The sequence below is a fragment of the Octopus sinensis genome, linkage group LG5 (genome assembly GCF_006345805.1).
Source record: "Octopus sinensis linkage group LG5, ASM634580v1, whole genome shotgun sequence".
NCBI classification, from domain to species: domain Eukaryota; kingdom Metazoa; phylum Mollusca; class Cephalopoda; order Octopoda; family Octopodidae; genus Octopus; species Octopus sinensis.
In genome coordinates, this window is record NC_043001.1 from 88953965 (window position 1) to 88973803 (window position 19839).

A 19839-nucleotide genomic window follows, 5' to 3' on the forward strand; every position below is an offset into this window, starting at 1 on the left:
GGGAGGTTTCCATTGTAGGACTGCAGCCATAGTGGAGCACCACTTTCATTTATTTTCTATCACCTTTGTTGTCACTTTTATGGCTGGAAGTTGGCCTGTGGATTGAGTTGGTGGCAGCTGATCTCCTCTGAGTAAATCCATGAATGGCTGACTAGTCCAATATTATTGTTAGGAGTTTATCCAACGTTTGATGTTGTTGTTGTTTAATGTTTCAGCAGAGGTTCCTTTGATATTTCTGATTACTTTAGGCAGGCAGTTGAACAGTTGAGGACCTCTAAATATCAAACTCAATACAATAAAGTCTTTTTGCTTGTGATTTCTAATGTGGTATATTTGGAAGCTGACAGAATTGAACAATTCGTGCTTTAAAATTCTCTCGAATGCTGAAGTTTGGAACGGCATTCACTGAAGTAGAGATGCAATGTTTTCAAATATTCCCAGTATTTAAGGCTTTTAGCCAAAGATATTTTACTGGTGAACGTTCTTCATAACCCTTCACTTTCTTCTATGAGACCAAATAAGTTTGGAGACCAAAACTCTGAGAGTAATCTAACTTGCTCAGAACACAAGGTTTTCCATAGTGTTTGCCCAACTACTGGTTCTCTTGTCAGAAACGTTTGTAGAATCCATCCTATATGGATATTAAATGATGATGAAGAGGAGGAGGAGGAAAAGGATATATATACAGGCGTAGGAGTGGCTGTGTGGTAAGTAGCTTGCTTACCAACCACATGGTTCTGGGTTCAGTCCCACTGCGTGGTACCTTGGGCAAGTATCTTCTACTATAGCCTCGGGCCGACCAAAGCCTTGTGAGTGGATTTGGTAGACGGAAACTGAAAGAAGCCCGTCGTATACATGTGTGTATATATATATATGTATGTGCGTGTGAGTATATGTTTGTGTATCTGTGTTTGTCCCCCCATCATCACTTGACAACCGATGCTAGTGTGTTTACGTCCCCGTAATTTAGTGGTTCGAGAAAAGAGACTGATAGAATAAGTACTAGGCTTGCAAAGTATAAGTCCTGGGGTCAATTTGCTCGACTAAAGGTGGTGCTCCAGCATGGCCACAGTCAAATGACTGAAACAAGTAAAAGAGTATATATATATATATATAGATATAGATATATGTATGTATGTATGTATGTATGTATGTTCACTTCTGTTTTTAATGATTTAAATTCATCCTCTGAGAAGGATCTGGTTTCTAACAAAGATACAAAGTCTTTGGAATGCAGATGATGAAAATAATGTCACATTTTAAACTTGAGAAAAGTTTTGCATAGTTTTACTGTTCCACTTAAAAATTTTATTTGTAATGTGTGAGTTGACTGGTTGTTGTTTTTTTTTTTCTGAAAATTCAAGCTTATCCAGACTGTCAGTTAGGCATTTACTCACAAAAACAAGTGCACCAATTATGATTATAAATGTAAACTTGTAACCTGGATATAGAAGCTGGAGGTTTCGAGGCAGTTGTCCATAATTATCTTCTTTCACTTTGATTTTCAAAGAGATATTCACATCAGCAGAAATCATTTGACCTCTGTGATGCTATATATTTTTCTTATCTCTCCCAAAACACATCCAGCTTGTTATGCTTACACTTGACAGATGTTTTGATGGGAATGTCCACCGATACTCCTTGTGTTAACGTTTATGTACATATAGGTGTAGGAGTGGCTGTGTGGTAAGTAGCTTGCTTACAAACCACATTGTTCTGGGTCCAGTCCTACTGCGTGGTACCTTGGGCAAGTGTCTTCCACTATAGCCTTGGGCCAACCAAAGCCTTATGAGTGGATTTGGTAGACGGAAACTGAAAGAAGCTCATCGTATATATGTGTATATGTGTGTATGTTTGTGTGTGTGTGTGTGTGTGTGTGTGTGTGTGTGTGTGTGTGTGTGTGTCTGTGTTTGTCCCCCCAACATCGCTTGACAACCGATGCTGGTGTGTTTACGTCCCTGTAACTTAGCGGTTTGTCAAAAGAGATTAATAGAATTAGTACTAAGCTTACAAAGAATAAGTCCTGGGGTTGATTTGCTCATCTTAAAAAAAGGCTGTGCTCCAGCATGGCCACAGTCAAAATGACTGAAACAAGTAACAGAGTATCCAATAAAAGGGAGATTCTCTACATTTATTCCAGGACAGTCTTTATTTCCAAAAGGCATCATATTATGTTTTTGCAACAGTGTTGTGTTGCACATGAAGGTAGTAACTTGATGACATTTTTAGGCAGTTGCTAATCACATGCGTGATGTCTTCCACAGAAGTATGACATAATCGGCATTTTCAGTTGCATCTTGGAACACTAAGAGCTTCATTGTCGCTTTTGTTTATTCATTGTCTTTTGTTTATTCATTGTCTTTTGTTTATTCATTGTCTTTTGTTTATTGGGTATTTAGTAGCACTCTCCTGCTCTTGGATGGCAAATGTATAACCTTTGAAGTGTGATGTGATGAAGCTGCCATGAGTCCAAGAGAAGCTTCACTTCATGTCAATATTACTGTCTTCTACAAGCCTTCATGAAACATACCCATGCATGGTCTTTTCTTTTTGGTATGCTGAGCATTTCATATTCAGATCCTCTTTAGGGCATATTTGTCTGACTGTATGTCAGGTCATGAAGAAGAGAGTGCTTCCTGAGGAGTTCATTGCCGACAGATAAGATATTGTTCTTGTCACTTTTCAGCACTTAGTTAATGTATTTATTTTTCTGCTGTTGTTTATTAAGTGCTGTCAGAGAAAGACTATACAACATTTGAAGGCTGTCTGCACTAATCTCAAGCCTCCATCTCCTTAGTCTCTTCCTAAGTAGAGCCTGCTGATACCACTCTCCTAGGGGAGATTTCCAGTTGATGTCAGTATCTTGCAGGTTTTAATGTCTATGGAGTAGATTCCTTCCACAGACGAATCAAGAATCCCAAATTTTAGGATCAGCTCTGGTACTGCAAATGCATCAAGGGATATTGTCTTGTTGTAAGAAGAGAGTTCCAACTGCTATATTTTTCTAAGTCTGGTATAATATTCTCAGGTCACTATCTTTACTCATAATACCTTCGTATGCTATGTGTTCCTCAATGCCTATGTATATACATACATATGTATGTACGTATGTATGCATGTATGTATGTATGCATGCATATACGTATGTATGCATGCATATACGTATGTATGTATGTATACTCTTTACTCTTTTACTTGTTTCAGTCATTTGACTGTGGCCATGCTGGAGCATCACCTTTAGTCAAGCAAATCGACCCCAGGACTTATTCTTTGTAAGCCTAGTACTTATTCTATTGGTCTCTTTTGCCGAACCGCTAAGCTACGGGGATGCAAACATACCAGCATCGGTTGTCAAGTGATGTTGCGGGGACAAACACAGACACACAAACACACACACACATATATATACATACACATATATATGACAGGCTTCTTTCAGTTTCCGTCTACCAAATCCACTCACAAGGTTTTGGTCAGCCCGAGGCTATAGTAGAAGACACTTGCCCAAGGTGTCACACAGTGAGACTGAACCTGGAACCATGTGGTTGGTAAGCAAGCTACCTACCACACAGCCACGCATGTATATATGTATATATGTATGTATGTATGTGTGTGTGTGTGTGTGTGTGTGTGCATGTCTGTGTGTGTATGTCTGTGTGTCTGTATATGCAGATTGTCTGTGTGTACCTCGATGTATTTCAAACTCAGATTTTAAGCAGAATTTTTTTCAAATTTGTTATAATAATTTTATTGTAATTTATTTCATCTTGTGACATACATTCAAAAAAATCATTACTTATCGATCTAACAATATCCATTTATCTATCTTCTTTCTGCCTAATTATATGTATGTATGTATGTATGTATGTATGTATGTATGTATGTATGTATGTATGTATGTATGTATGTATGTATGTATGTGTGTGTGTGTGTGTGCATGTCTGTGTGTGTATGTCTGTGTGTCTGTATATGCAGATTGTCTGTGTGTACCTCGATGTATTTCAAACTCAGATTTTAAGCAGAATTTTTTTCAAATTTGTTATAATAATTTTATTGTAATTTATTTCATCTTGTGACATACATTCAAAAAAATCATTACTTATCGATCTAACAATATCCATTTATCTATCTTCTTTCTGCCTAATTATATGTATGTATGTATGTATGTATGTATGTATGTATGTATGTATGTATGTATGTATGTATGTATGTATGTATGTATGTATGTGTGTGTGTGTGTGTGTGTGTGCGTGTGTGTGGATGTACACACACACTCACATATGCACACATGTACATATGTTCATAACACACAAATGTGTGGGCATATATATATATCATCATCATCATCATTATCATCATCACTGTTTAACATGTTTTCCATGCTGGCAGGAGTTGGACTGTTTGGCATGGAGCTGGCCATCTGTGGAGCTATCCAGACACCAGTGGTCTGTTGTGGCATAGTTTCTACTGCTGAATGCCTGCCTAACACCAACCACTTTACAGAGTGCGCTGGGTGTTTATTATGTGCCACCAGCATGGGTGCACTTACACAACACTGGCGTGAGTGCATTTTATGCAGCTCTGGTACCTGCAAAGGACATGCTTGTATGTATACATACACACATACTTATATCCATTCATGTGAAAGTTCATGGCTTAGTGGTTACATCGTCGGGCTTATAATCATGAGGTTCTGTGTTCAATTCCCAGACCAGGCAGGTGTTGTGTTCTTGAGCAAGACGCTTATTTCATGTTGATCCAGTTCACTCAGCTGTTGAAATGAGTTGCAACATCACTGGTGTCAGGCTGTGTTGGCCTTGCCCTTTCCCTTGAACAACACTGGTGACCATGGAGAAGTGAGACTTGTATTTATGGGCAACTGCTGGTCTTCCACAGACAACCTATTTCTTTACTACCCACAAGGGGCTAAACACAGAGAAGACAAACAAGGACAGACAAACCGATTAAGTCGATTATATCGACCCCAGTGCGTAACTGGTACTTAATTTATTGACCCCCGAAAGGATGAAATACAAAGTTGACCTCAGCAGAATTTGAACTCAGAACATAACGGCAGACGAAATACTGCTAAGCATTTCACCCAGCGTACTAACAGTTCTGCCGGCTTGTTGCCTCGTCTTCCACAGATAACCTTGCCTGGACTTGTGCCTTGCCTTGGAGGGGAATCTCTTGGTGCAATCCCATGGTCATTCATAACTGAGGAGGGCTTTCTATCTTTTTTTACACACACACACACACACACCCACACACACACACACACACACACACGCATACATATATTTATGTATGTATGTATGTATGTATTAAGTGGTAAAATAACAATAACAGCAAAAAGATTTGACTATAATTAAACCATGTAGGTTGACCACTAATCAATGAGTGGTGGTGGTGGTGGTGGTGGTGGTAGTAACTTTGATTTCTGTCACGTCAACAAGTAACATGTGTTGCCTTCGAAATAGCTGCTGCGTACTATTGCAGAGTAGGTCGATCTGATTTGTCTTTGAACACTGTCAGCCCAGTACTGGTCTACTTTGTAACCAGATACTCACTTGATTACTAAAATCATTTATTAGGAGACATGTGTATTCCAATGAATCATTCCCAGTGTTTTAATACTTATTTTATGATGCTGCTTATTTCCCGGTAGCCTTCATGTAACCTTTTAAACTATCAGGGCACCAGTGAAAACATTACTATAGCCTCTGACATGGCTGTGTGATTAAGTCTACTTTGTAACCACTTGGTTTTGGGTTCAATCCTACAGCATGGCACCTTGAGTAAGTAAGTGTCTTCTACAACACATCCTTAGGTCCAACCAGTGCCTTGTGAGTTTTTGTAAATGCAAACTGTGTGAAAGCTCATCACATATATATATATATATCATCATCATCATCATCATCATTTAACGTTCGCTTTCTATACTAGCATGGGTTGGACAATTTGACTGAGAACTGGCGAACCAGATGGCTGCACCAGGCTCCAATCTTGATCTGGCAGAGTTTCTACAGCTTGATGCCCTTCCTAAAACCAACCACTCCGAGAGTGTAGTGGGTGCTTTTACGTGTCACTGGCACGAGGGCCAGTCAGGCTGTACTGGCAACGGCCACGCTAAAATGGTGTTTTTTATGTGCTACCTCCTCGGGAGCCAGTCCAGCGGCACTGGCAATGATCTTGCTCAAATGTTTTTTCACATGCCAGTAAGGTGACACTGGTAACGATCATGCTCGAATGGTGCCTTTTACGTGCCACTGGCACGGAAGCCAGTTAGCTGCCCTGGCAACGTTCACGCTCAGATGGTAGCTGCCCTGGCAACGTTCATGCTCGGATGGTGCTCTTAGCGCTCCATTAGATATATATATATATATATGTGTGTGTGTATGTATATATATATATATAGATATATATGTATATGTATATATGTCATATATGTATTTTTACATTTGTCATCACTTCAGCAAATGAGCAAAAGTATGGTGGATTCACACACAGTTTACATTTACATATGTACATTTGTGTGTGTGCATGTATGTATGTATATACATATGTGTGATGGGTAAATTGTCGCTATTTTATATTTTTAATTTCGTGCATGTGCATTGTTTGTTTTTGATTTTGTCAACCACACAGTATAGTAGGATTAGTCGGGCACTGCCTGTGGCAAAAACAGCGCTATGACGCAGTTCACTCTGCCAGAAATTTGGAAACATGCTGTACTGCTTGGCATTTGTGCTGGAAGCTCCAGTACAAACATTTCAGAGTGTTTGGGTGTAAATCTGAGGACTGTGCAATATGAGGACATATATTGAGTGTGATAAAAATCAAACATTCAATCAACATCATGGTGCTTGGAGTGATCACTAGTGATGGCGACGTTATGTCTCCATTCATCTTCCTACAAGGCCTCAGACTCAACATAGAGGTCTACATCAAGTGCCTGGAGGAGGTAGTGCTGTCCTGGGTGAAAAGGGTGGCTTCTGGAAGACTCTAAGTCTGGCAACAAGACTCTGCACCATGCCACATAAACAAGAGTACCCAGTCATGGCTGACAGACAATTTCTGCGACCACATCACCCTTAACATTTGGCTACCTAGCTTCTCAGACTACAATCCCCTTGGTCATTATGTGTGGGGCACGGTTGAGCAAGGGACCAACAAAATCCTTGTAACACCAAAGATGAACTGAAGGCAAGGATTATGGCAGCATTCACAAATTTAAACAAAGCAACCATCCAGAAGAGTTGCAGGAGATTCTGAAATTGTTTGGAGGCCATGGTTGAAGCCAATGGCGATTATATTGAATAAATTTTCTCATTAGTATTTCAAGATATTTTAATGTAATTTTGGTATATGACTTTTATTTCACACTAAAAAACTGAAATTACTTTCTTGCCAACCCAATATGTGTGTGTGTGTGTGTGTGTGGTGTATATATGTGTGTGGTATGTATATATGCATACACCAGATTGAGTCAGGCATTTTCCTAGGTTTCCACTGATGATCGTTAGCAACTTGTATCACTTTGCTATATCATTAATTTGAAACAGCTTGTCCAATTATTACTAAATTGTTTATTCTTTATTTTACAGCTTTGATAGTGAGTGATGAAAAAAATTACAATTAGGGCCATTTTACACTTCCTGTGGGAAAAAAAAGAACTGAGTGCAGAGCAGTGATTAGAGGAATTAATGATGGAGGAGCCCATATCATCATATGAAAAGATGAGCATATATGAGCAGAAGACTATGCATGGATATGTTAGTAGAAAGCTCCAAGATGATAGTAACATTGATTATCAAAGCAGTTTATCATGGACTAATAGCTGGATTACTACCTTCCACTTTGAAAGGTATGCATTTGCAATCCAGGAACAGGAAATATCAACCAAGTACCTGATGCACAAAAGGGACAGAGATGCAGGAAAAGCAGTAAAATATGACAACTGATGCAGTCAAAGATATCACCCACATCATAAGCAGTTGTCCGAAAATGTCATCACAGTATTATCTACCAATGAGATATGGTGCTGTAGCTAGGACACTCTATAATGAAATCCATTAGAAAGAACTCCAAGGACAAAGAAATAAGAACCCACAGTATGGTAGAATCCATAGCCATTCATAATAAAAAGGAGTACTGGTGGAATGAAGACCTCAATGAAATGTAAGCACAACAGATCTGATATAATTATTTGGGATAGAGAAGAGAAACTGTGCACAGTTGTGGAAATTATCTGCCCAGCAGATGTTAACATAAAGCTGAAGATCAGTGAAAAAGAGAACACCTATGCTAAACTATTGAGAAATCTGCAGTTACTCTATGCAGATTACAAGTTCAGGTTTATACCTGTAATTATTGGGGTCCCGGAATATGTAACACACTGCCTAAATACCAATCTTGGTTCTCAATACCAGAAAAGAGAAAGCTAATTCAAAGACTTCAGATCCCATCCATCAGTGGAACTGTAAAAATCTGTAAAACTTTCCAGAAGTTTATCAGTTAAATATATATGAGCATGTCTAGATATGCAACTATATGCATGAGAATATATACAAAAAGCAAAATCTGCACACATACATGCATACAGACATACATACCCTATTGTTGATGTTGAAATTCCAAGGAAGGAGCCTTGAATCTAGGTTAGAAACTAGCTCTTTCTCTGTTGGCAAGAAATCTTGAAATAAACTGAACAATGACATACATACATACATATATACATACATACATACATACATTTTTATGGCTGCCCCTCGTCATTGAGTATGGCCATTGCACGAAGCTTAACTGTTACTAGTGCTGTGATCGAATGTGACTTTTTAGCCCAGCTAAAAATCTACAATGTCTTGAACAGAATTGGCAACTAAAACCTTTACCAGTAATGGCCGGCTGTAGTTGTAACTGGGCTTCATGTGCCTTTACATGTCGTTTAAGTCCTCCTGCCAAATTACACTCTCTTCCACATGACCAACAGATATGATTAGTATGGAGTGTCACACCACCACCAGTGGCCAGGTTGTCACTCATCTGTCTCGCTTTATGACTACGAAGATGACTCTTGAGTCCAGCTTTACTGAGGCAGGGTCTTGCATAGACATTGCATGTCAGCATCACAGGAAGACCCTTCCCATCTGGAAGTGTAACAGCAATGCCCTTCCTGACATCCCTCCTTACTTTCTCATGTGCAACTCATGCATGCATACATGCATGCATACATACATACATACATTGATACATACATACATTGATACATACATACATACATACATACATACATACATACATACATACATACATACATACATACTACATACATACATACATGGAATTAAAAGGGCTGGAGCTGGAAAATGAGATAAAGATTATAGAGAGATAAAGATGGCAAACAGAAGGGAGTTTATGTATATATATATAAATATATGTATAAACATATATATGGAATATGACCTGGTGTATCAAAAATTTGGATACCAAATCATAAATGTTTAAGTGAAGTTAAGTCTTTGTGAATTTCTGAACAACAAACATGTGTCTTCCACATGTAATTGTCTGACTCTCAGCACACAGTTGCAGACCAAATCACTTGCCTGGCAAGCACATCTCCAAAATACGTAACATAACATAAGAGAGAGAAAGATAGAGATGTATGTGTGTAGCCATTATATATGTATAGATGTTCATATGTATTAAGTTGGAAAAAAAGTTTAGCTGTATTTTTGACATGATTATTTTGAGGGTACTTCTTCAAAACTTATGATAACATAAGTATTAACTTTTAAATTTTTTTGTGTTTTTCTTTCTTTGCAGATTACTTTATATTATAGTGGTTAAATTCATATCTATTTTATAAACATGTGTCAAACAAGGTACATGACAACAACCAAGCCACAATCATCAAGGATATGCTTGTTCAAACTGGCAAACAAATAAATCTTAATTTCCCAGACATAATAATCAAGGATCAGAGAGAAAAAAACACCTCATTTACTCATTTACTCTTACTTGTTTCAGTCATCTGACTGCAGCCATACTTGAGCACTGCCTTTACAATGTCTATCAGTAAGCAGGGTACCTTGGAGCACCCTGCTTACTGATAGACATTGTAATCCCTTCTGACCAAAGTGTTGTCCAAAAGGAAGTGGAAAAGTACAAAGACCTCAAAATTGAAGTGTTCAAGATATGAAGCATGACGATGAAAACGATATCAGTAATGATGAGCAATGGGTATGATAAAAAAAACATATGAGCAAAAACATAGAAGCTATACCTGAACCCTCAACTCTACACCCTAATAGCCCTGCTAGGAACCGCCCACATTTTACACAAGACACTATCAATTCAACAATACAACCCAGATAAAACAATCCACAAACACAAAGCATACTTTATACAGTAAATATCCAATAGAATAAACAATCACCATTGCATGTACTCTACAAGCCGGATACCCAACAGAAGAACACAACTCGCATTACATACAGAACATACAATACAACAAAAGACTGCAATCAAACCCCACAACAAAACAAACTGATGCAATACAATACTAAGAAGTGTTTGCATTCCCCCAACAGCAAAAGGGAACACACAATACTGCAATACAGAGGTGTAGCAGGTGATGCAGTAGAAATCTGCCTGAAACTATCAAATGTTGAATAATGATGATAATAATAATAATAATAATAATAATAATAATAATAATAATAATAATAATAATAATAATAATTACTCTTTCTAATTTTGCACCAGGCCAACAATTATGATGGGAGGTGGCAAGTTGATTACATTGACCCCAGTACTTAACTGGTATTATATTTTATCAATCCTGATAGGACAAAATGCAAAGTTGAACCAGTAGGATTTGAACTCAGACTGTAAAAAGCCAAAATAATAATGCACTAATGATTCAGTTAATTTGCCATCTTAATGATAACAATAATAATGTGTTAATTGTTTATAGTGTTCCCTATGAGTTAGCTCACTCACCACTTTTCTCTTCTAATAAAAAAAATATTGATTGACAGTACATTGATTATAATCTTTTACAACTCCACATTTATTACTGAAATAAGGAGCAAAGATAGAATGTGATGGTTGAAGGAGTGTATGGGTGATAGACAGTTAGGTTCACATCTGTTGTTACTAACTATTGTATTTTTTTTAGGAAAACCTGGTTATACTTTAGACTGACCAGCTGTTTGTTCAGCTGTTGTCCACATTGGATATTTGTCCTACCATATTTTCTATCTTTGTTCTCATTAGTTTTATTTCCCCAAAATGTCATGTTGTTTTAGCTGGTTGAGTGGTTGAATCATTGGGGTTCTGGACAATTGGACAACTAGATTGATAGACAATTGTTTGATGAAAGATAAGCCTGGGAAGCTGTTGGGTTAATGAAGTGCTTCATTAATGGATTAATGGACTGAAAGATTGATATAGTGACAGCCTGATGGAATGATGGACTGATAGACTGATATGCTGGTGGGGTAATGGTCTGATGAAGTGAGAGACTGATGGATTGAGAGACTGATGAATTGAGAGACTGGTGGATTGAGAGACTGATGGTGTGGTGGATTAACATTTTAGCATTTAAATTGACAATATTCGGCCCAAATATTTAACCTGCTTATGTTCAAACTAGCCAGATGTGGCCTTTTACACCAACCCTATAATATCATTTTAAAAATAAATAGTTACCTCATCAGAATCTCAAAGCTACAAAATAATGCATGATTAATTCAAAACAAAGCAGATAAATAAGCATTGCTTTTGACAGAGTGAAGGTGCATGGCTTAGTGGTTAGGGTATTTGGTTAACAATCGTAAGGTTATGGGTTCAATTCCCAGCAATGCACTGTTTCTTTGGGCAAGACACTTTATTTCACATTGCTCTGATCCATCACTCAGCTGACAAAAATGAGTTGTACCTGTATTTTAAAGGGCCAGCCTTGTCACACTCTGAGTCATGCTGAATCTCTCTGAGAACTATGTTAAGGGTACATGTGTCTATGGAGTGCTCAGCCACTTGCACATTAATTTCAAGGACAGGCTGCTCTGTTGATCAGATCAACTAGAACTCTTGTTGTCATAACTGACAGAGTGCCAGTAGTATACTTTTGATAGAATAATATGAATGCTAAAGGGTTAAAGCAATGGCAGTCTGGCAGACATACTGGTTTCAAATTTTGGAACAAGGTCAGCAAGCTTGTGGGAGGGAGTAAGTTCCTTAAATAAACTCCAGTGTTCAACTGGTACTTATTTTATCGACTCTGAAAGGATGAAAGGCAAAGTCAACCTTGATGGAATTTGAACTAAGCATTTTTGTCCAGCACAGTGACTGCTAGATCAATGGCCAGATGTGTGATTGGTTATTTCTCTGTTACTAAAATAGACAACTCTTTCTTCTGTTGAGTCCACCAAAATCAAGGGATGCATTGTATCCTTGAGCAAGGTCCTTTATTTTTCACTACCCCTGTCCACTCAGCTGAAAATTAGAACCAGCAGCCGCAGCTGCTTAAGTTAACCATTTGAGGGACTGATATCCCTATCAAAGATAGGAATAGCAACTGCCCATCACCCTATTTTCCACAATAGAAAGGCCATTACGACAGCCTGAGTTGCCCAATTTGCCTCAACTTGTTTAGCCCCAGATTAGCCTTGATTTAGCAGACCTATAATCAAAAACATTCCAGTTGTGACAACCTCTCTTTTTCTAAGCACACAGAATGACATCATCTAAAGTATTTTTTAAGACAATATGGCTTGACTTGTAGGATATTTGGCTGATGTTTTTAGAAGCTTCTTTGTTGGTTGAGGAATACAAGGGGGTACTGAAAATTCCTGCTGATCTTCCTTAAACAACCTTGCCTGGACTTGTACCTGGGTGAGGGTAACTTTCTAGGTGCAATCCTACAGTCAGTCATGACCGAAGGGGGTCTCAGCAAAATTTAGATTCAGATCAATATGGTACTTAATTTGAGGCACTAGAATTTAGTATGGTATTATCCATACAATTTCAAAATAAGGTGATTAAAATCAAAATAAGCAACAAGGATATCCTTGTTGCTTATTTTGATATATATATATATATAGATAGATAGATAGATAGATAGACAGACAGACAGATAGATAGATAGCTTTATATACATATAGAAAAAGAGGGATGGGGAAGAAGTAAATAAATAGGCATGTCTATTTACTTCTTATGCACATATGTGTATGCTTGTATATATAAATACATATACAAATATACACATACACATGTACATATTTGTTAGAACATTTATGAACCCAGCGAAGGAGATGAAAGAGATTATTGACACACCCATATTGAGGTTGGGTGGTTCCTATTTAAAAGGGCAAACAGCTATAAATGCCTTTGTGTATGTGTGCGACATATGTTTTTCAGTGAATACCACGAACCATTCAGCAGTTGGGCCATTTACAGAAAAGATTAATTTCTTGTAGTGTCAATGTTAATATGGGGACCACTAGGCATAGTACACCCTGCAACCAAATCCTACATATGACACTGTACAGTCTGAAAAAGCGAATGAGATACATGTATCTAAGATAGTGAATAAAGTACCCCTTAAACAAAGGTAGGATTATCACAGCTTGAACATTATTGATTGGAATAAGTTTGTTCAATCTAAGATGAGCAACGCACTTGCTCACGGTGTCTAAACCCAAAATCAAATGGTTGGGAAGAACACTTTTTAACCATACAGCCACATCTGAATCTTTTCTTTTTAAATATAAATATAAATATAAATATATATATATATATATATATATATATATATATATATATATATATATACAACTTATAAACAATGGGTATGAGTAAGTATTTCATTTATATCTTACATATTTATCGCTGATGAGGAGAAAATTCTTATGAATTAGCTCTGAAATTGGGACCGATATGGTAATAATGGAATTTTATAGAAATTTCTGTTGGCTTGTTTCGAGATGCGTGATTTATAGTGATAAATTATATGGTTATTGACAAATTGTCTATTTTCGGCATATTTGGCATTAGAAATTTTTTCTTTTGCCCTTCTTTATAAGTTGTTTATAAATTTAACCTTTAAAGGTATTTTTTAATATACTGGCAATTGATAAAATTTATTTGCGAAAAAGTTTTATCCTATATTAGATATATATATATATATATATATATAATATATATACACACACACATTTGTGTGTGTGTACACACAAATTCACCCACCTCCAACAATAAAATGTAGTCACCATATTTCATTCTATAATGGCGACCTCTAACTAACACTCAGACGAACACTGTTGAACACCTAGTGTGAAAACAATTGGTAAGATTGGCCATAAAGGATATATAATATTATGCACTTCGATTAATATATTGTTGTTGTTTGTTGCTTCTCGAGCCACGCCTGGCTCATAGGGCCAGTTTCCTGGTTTCCTTGGCATATAGGTTTCCCATCTGGATGGGACGCCAGTCCGTCATAGGTGAGCTGCAAGATGCAGGAGGAAAGTGTGAGAGAAAGTTGTGGTAAAAGAGTCAGCAGAAGTTCACCATTGCATTCTGCTGGAGCCACATGGAGCTTAGTTGTTTCGCTCATAAACACATACATCATCCGGTCTTAGATTTGAACCCGTGATCCTTCGACTATGAGTCCGCTGCTCTAACCACTAGGCCATGTGCCTCCACTCGATTAATATATACATATATATATATAAATATATACATGTACATATATACATGTATAGTTTATAGGTCCAATATAAGTAGAATAAAAACAAGTACTCCATCCAGTGAGAGATAAATAGCAATTTTATGCATATGGCAAAAGAGCTTTTATGAAACTTTAATGATACTGCACAAAATAGACCATGTATCTCCAAGTAATCTTTCAGACTCCATTTATGTATTAGATATATTTTAAAAAACAAAGATGCAGAGACATGAGAAAATAGGAAAAAAGTAACAAGAAAAATCCAAAGAAGGTAGATACAAAAAATGGAATGAGAAGAAAGAAATGAAAGCCAAAAACCAAGATCCCCATCCTCCCTGATTGCAGAAACTACATTAAATACAGCTCGTATAGAACAAAATAACAGAAAATATGTCAACGTCTGCAAGACAACAACTCAATCCTAAATGGGTGGTGTCCTCCAGTTCAACAAAAGAAAACCATAACAGCTTGAAAACTATTGATTGGTATAAGTTTGTTCGATCTAGGATCAGCTGGGGATGTACAAATTCTTGTAGAGTATACTAGAGCTGTTGTTTAACATTTAATTTCTGTCTTACAAATTCACTCATGAGGCTTTGGTCAGCACAGGGCAGACCAATGCAATGCACTCCTACATAGTTTCTGTCTACCCAAATTCATTCAAGGCATCAGCTGGTCTGGGATTATAGTAGAGATCACTTGCCTAAGGTGCCATGCGGTGAGACTAGCCTGAAATTAAGTGGTTGGGAAGCAAATTTCTTAACTATACAGCTATGCCTGCACCTAGCCATGCCTGCATCAATTTATATATTAATTTAATCAGTTTAAGCATCAGTCCATATAAAACTGATAAACCATGACTAACTGAGAAAGGTAAATAATAACCCCTTGCGTATTAGAAGAAATAAAAATATTAAGAAACATTAAGAAATAAAAATTAAAACATTAAGAAAGAAGGGAAAGGCAGCGATCTGGTAGAAACATTAGCACACCGGGCGAAATGCGTAGACATATTTCGTCTGCCGTTATGTTGTGAGTTCAAATTCTGCCGAGGTTGACTTTGCCTTTCATCCTTTCGGGGTCAATTAAATAAGTACCAGTTATGCATTGGGGTCGATATAATCGACTTAATCTGTTTGTCTGTCCTTGTTTGTCCTCTCTGTGTTTAGCCCCTTGTGGGTAGTAAAGAAATAGGTATTTCGTCTGCTGTTAATTTCTGAGTTCAAATTCCGCCAAGGTCGACTTTGCCTTTCATCCTTTCAGGGTCGATTAAATAAGTACCAGTTACACACTGGGGTCGATATAATCGACTTAATCCGTTTGTCTGTCTTTGTTTGTCCCCTCTATGTTTAGCCCCTTGTGGGAAATAAAGAAATAAGAAAGAAGGAGAAAGGTGGAGAGAAAATATAGTTAAATGTTTCTACTGTTAAATCTTTTTGTGGCCTCCATGAATTGGAAGACGTTAGGTTTCGATAGCTTTACATTATCAACAGGATTCTGGTTGCCTACCACCTTCTTAGCCCAACCATCTGTGACACACATATAACAAAGACAATAAATGTTTGAGGACTCAACAGAGGAGTTATTGTATAAGTCACACAACTAGCTCAAACTGTTATAAGCATGCGTACACACACATGCATGCACATACACACACACACACAACACACACACACACACATCTTTTGTCTTTTATCTTTTAATTGTTTCAGTCATCAGATTGTAAACAAGCTGGGGCACCACCTTGAAGGGTTTAGACAAACAGATTAACCCTAGCATTTTTTTTTTTTTAACATCTGGTACTTATTCTATCGTTTTACATTTTTTTCTTGCTGAATCACTAAGTTACAGGGGCATAAACAAACCAACACCAGTTGTCAAGTAGTAGTGGAGAACAAACACAGATACAGTATATATACACACACACATACACACACATTTACCTAGATTTGATCCCTGATGGGAAAATCTTCAGAAATCACATATACACCTTTGTCAGTAGTGAAAAATCAGATTTATAGCTATTTATATTCTGTAAATATTGTTTTCGAACTTTGATACAAGGCCAGCAAGTTCAGGGAAAGGTAAGTTGATTACATCAACCCCAGTACTCAACTGGTACTTATTTTATCACTCCTAAAAGGATGAAAGGCAAAATTGACTTCCTAGGCATTTGAACTCAGAAAAAAACCTGTAAATCTGTAAATCAGTAAAACACACACACATACACATATATATATCACCATATTTTCTTATATATTGGCTAACTCTAATGAGCATAAGGTTACATAATCAGATTGTTACCTAACACTCCATTGTCCTCCTTGCACGAAACCGATTGGTTGGTAAGATCAGTCATGATGGATATATAATACTGTACATTTTGTGCTTTAGCTTCATTACTATGGCAGCAGTCCAGTTACTTACTGATCAGACCACACACACACACACAAATATATCATCATCATCATCATCATTTAAAGTCCGTTTTCCATGGAAAGCCGGAAGGCTGCACCAGACTTCAGTCTGATCTGGCAATGTTTCTACAGCTTGATGCCCTTCCTAATGCCAACCACTCCGAGAGTATAGTGGGTGCTTTTTATGTGCCACCAGCACAGGGGTACAAAGAGGGCTGGCATCGACCACAATTGGATGGTGCTTTTTACATGCCACTGGCATCAGAGCCAGTCAAGGCCATGCTGGCATTGGCCACGTTCAGATGGTGCTTTTTACATGCCACCAGCACAGAAGCTAGTCAGGGCAAGTGGGCTGGCATCAACCATGTTCGGATGGTGCTTCTTATGTACCTCTTTTATTCTTTTATTTCTTTCAGTCTTTTGACTGTGGCCATGCTGGGGCACTGCCTTTATTCGAACAAATCAACTCTAGAACTTATTCTTTGTAAGCCTAGTACTTATTCTATCGATCTCTTTTGTTGAACATTGGTTGTCAAGCGATATATATATATATGCTGAATAAGTGCTATAGATAGACCATAGTTAAGGTCCAGGTTCAGTGGTTATGCGAATAAGGGGTTCAACGTTGGTCATATGTCAGCATGTGTATATAAAATATTTTTCGTAATGTGATAAAAAAAAACATCTTTTGTTATCTTAACGTTTTTACCACAATATATATATATAACACCTCCAAGACATCCGACTCGGCAATGACACTTCGGTCTCGTGCCATTTCTGCTCTACCGGTCTTGTGCCGTTTCCGCTCTACCGGTCACTCTTTGCAACACCTGTCTGTGTTCGGATTGTCCTTGCACAGGGGCCATCTGGACTCCTGTCTTTGCCATGAACAGGAATTAATCTTCTCTCTTCACTCCTTTGTGCCACATGGGCTCAACTCTCCTCCACTCTTCATCTAACCCTCCTCTCCTCTCCTCTCTTGCTCTGACACCTACTTCCTCTCTTCACTCCTACCCACCTTCTCCCTTCCACCCTATCCCTTCATCATCACCCCCCTCATTACCCCACTCCTACACATTCCAACACCAGTATCCCTATACATCCCATCCCATCCCCACCCCATCCCTTACACCCCACTCCCACATACACCACATATAGCATCCCTACCACCACCCTCACCCCAACCCACACCCCGCCCTTGCTTCCCCCACTCTCGCCTCCCTTACACCCTAACACCACCACACCACTCCACACACCACCACACCATGCACACGTCAAGGCCACCTGCCCCCATCCACATGCACATACATGCTCTCTCATACACATGCACGTGCACCTTTGTTTTGGGATCCCCACTACTATATTATCTCCCATTCTTCCTAGCTCTTTTGTGTGACCACTTTGTCCAGCATTCAGCATGATAGATTGCTAGACACTAAACCTCTTTTATTTTCTCTTCCTGTTTATTGCTATGTTCCTTTCTGTCAAAGAGCGTAGGCTCGAAACGTAAACGATTTTCTCACTTCCCAAGTGTTAAACTAATACATCTGTTTGTTGTTTTTCACATCTGCCTTCGTCTTTTTTTTTGTAAATTCTCACTCCCTAAGTCCTTCAAAGGATTATATTTAATTTTGTTTTGAATTAATTAGGCTTGGAAACAACTTGTAGAGTTTTGTAGAGTTTTTATTTGATATATGTATCAACTTGGAATAAAGTAACGTCTACACTTCTATTTTCCCTTTCCTTATTATAACACACACACACACACACATTGATATATGTCTGTGGAAGAACACTCTACTGACATACAGTGGGTGGACAAAATATTGGAAACACCTAGCATCATAGCATCATAATTTTGAAATATCTATAAAACTGTCAAAAGCTTTTTTATTCTTATGTTTTTTTATTTATTATTAGTGTTGCTTAATATGTTTTGCTAAAATTGCTGTTTCTTTTCAGATGTCATCAGAAAAAGGTAATTAAAATTCATTAAAATGACAGATCTATTGAATTTTCAAAGAAGTCACATAGTTGGTGCTCGTATGGGAGGTGCTAGCATTATGAAAACAGCCAAAATGTTTGGTGTATCAAGAAGTACTGTCTCGAAAGTAATGACAGCCTTTGAAAAAGAGGGAAAAACCTCCTCGTTGAAACAAAACTCTAGAAGAAAACCAAACTTTCAGATAGGGACCATCGGACTTTTACACAAATTGTCAGAAAGGATCGCAAAAAGTTCAATTCCCAAAATTACTGTAGAGCTTAAACCCAGTTTCCACAAAAACTGTTCACTGGAAGCTGCACAGAGCTGGATTTCACAGGAGGACTGCAATCAGAAAACCACTACTTTCAAAAACAAACGTTGCAAAGAAACAGTAGAAAAATGTTATTTTCTCGGACGAGTCATCCTTTATCATATTTCTGACCACTGGCCAAGTATAGATGTGGAGACAGCCAAAATAAGCATTTGACCCAGACTGCCTTCTTCCAATTGTTAAACATGGAGGAGAATCTGTGATGATCTGGGGAGGAGGGGGACTATATCTTGGAAATCTGCCAGCCCAATGTTTTCCCTTCATGGCAGAATTAATAGTCAAGATTATTTAGACATTTTATTTGATCAAATACATCCTATGTTTGTGGAACTGTTTCTGGAGGGAAACACAATCTTTCTGGATGATAATG

At 37.8% G+C, this 19839-nt stretch overlaps 1 protein-coding gene across 3 annotated transcripts in view; it reads right to left on the bottom strand.

The window, feature by feature from the left end:
- The window catches only part of LOC115212293 (endochitinase A-like), a 116852-nt gene that overhangs the window by 7797 nt on the left and 89216 nt on the right, over positions 1-19839 (bottom strand). The window contains exon 1 of one of the 3 annotated variants that reach the window (XM_036502911.1): positions 4948-4960. The exons of the other annotated variants lie outside the window; for them this stretch is intronic. The gene's annotated coding sequence lies outside the window, so the exon portion shown is untranslated. Of the gene's footprint in view, positions 1-4947; positions 4961-19839 lie in introns of those variants that run through there. 3 annotated transcript variants of the gene reach the window in all.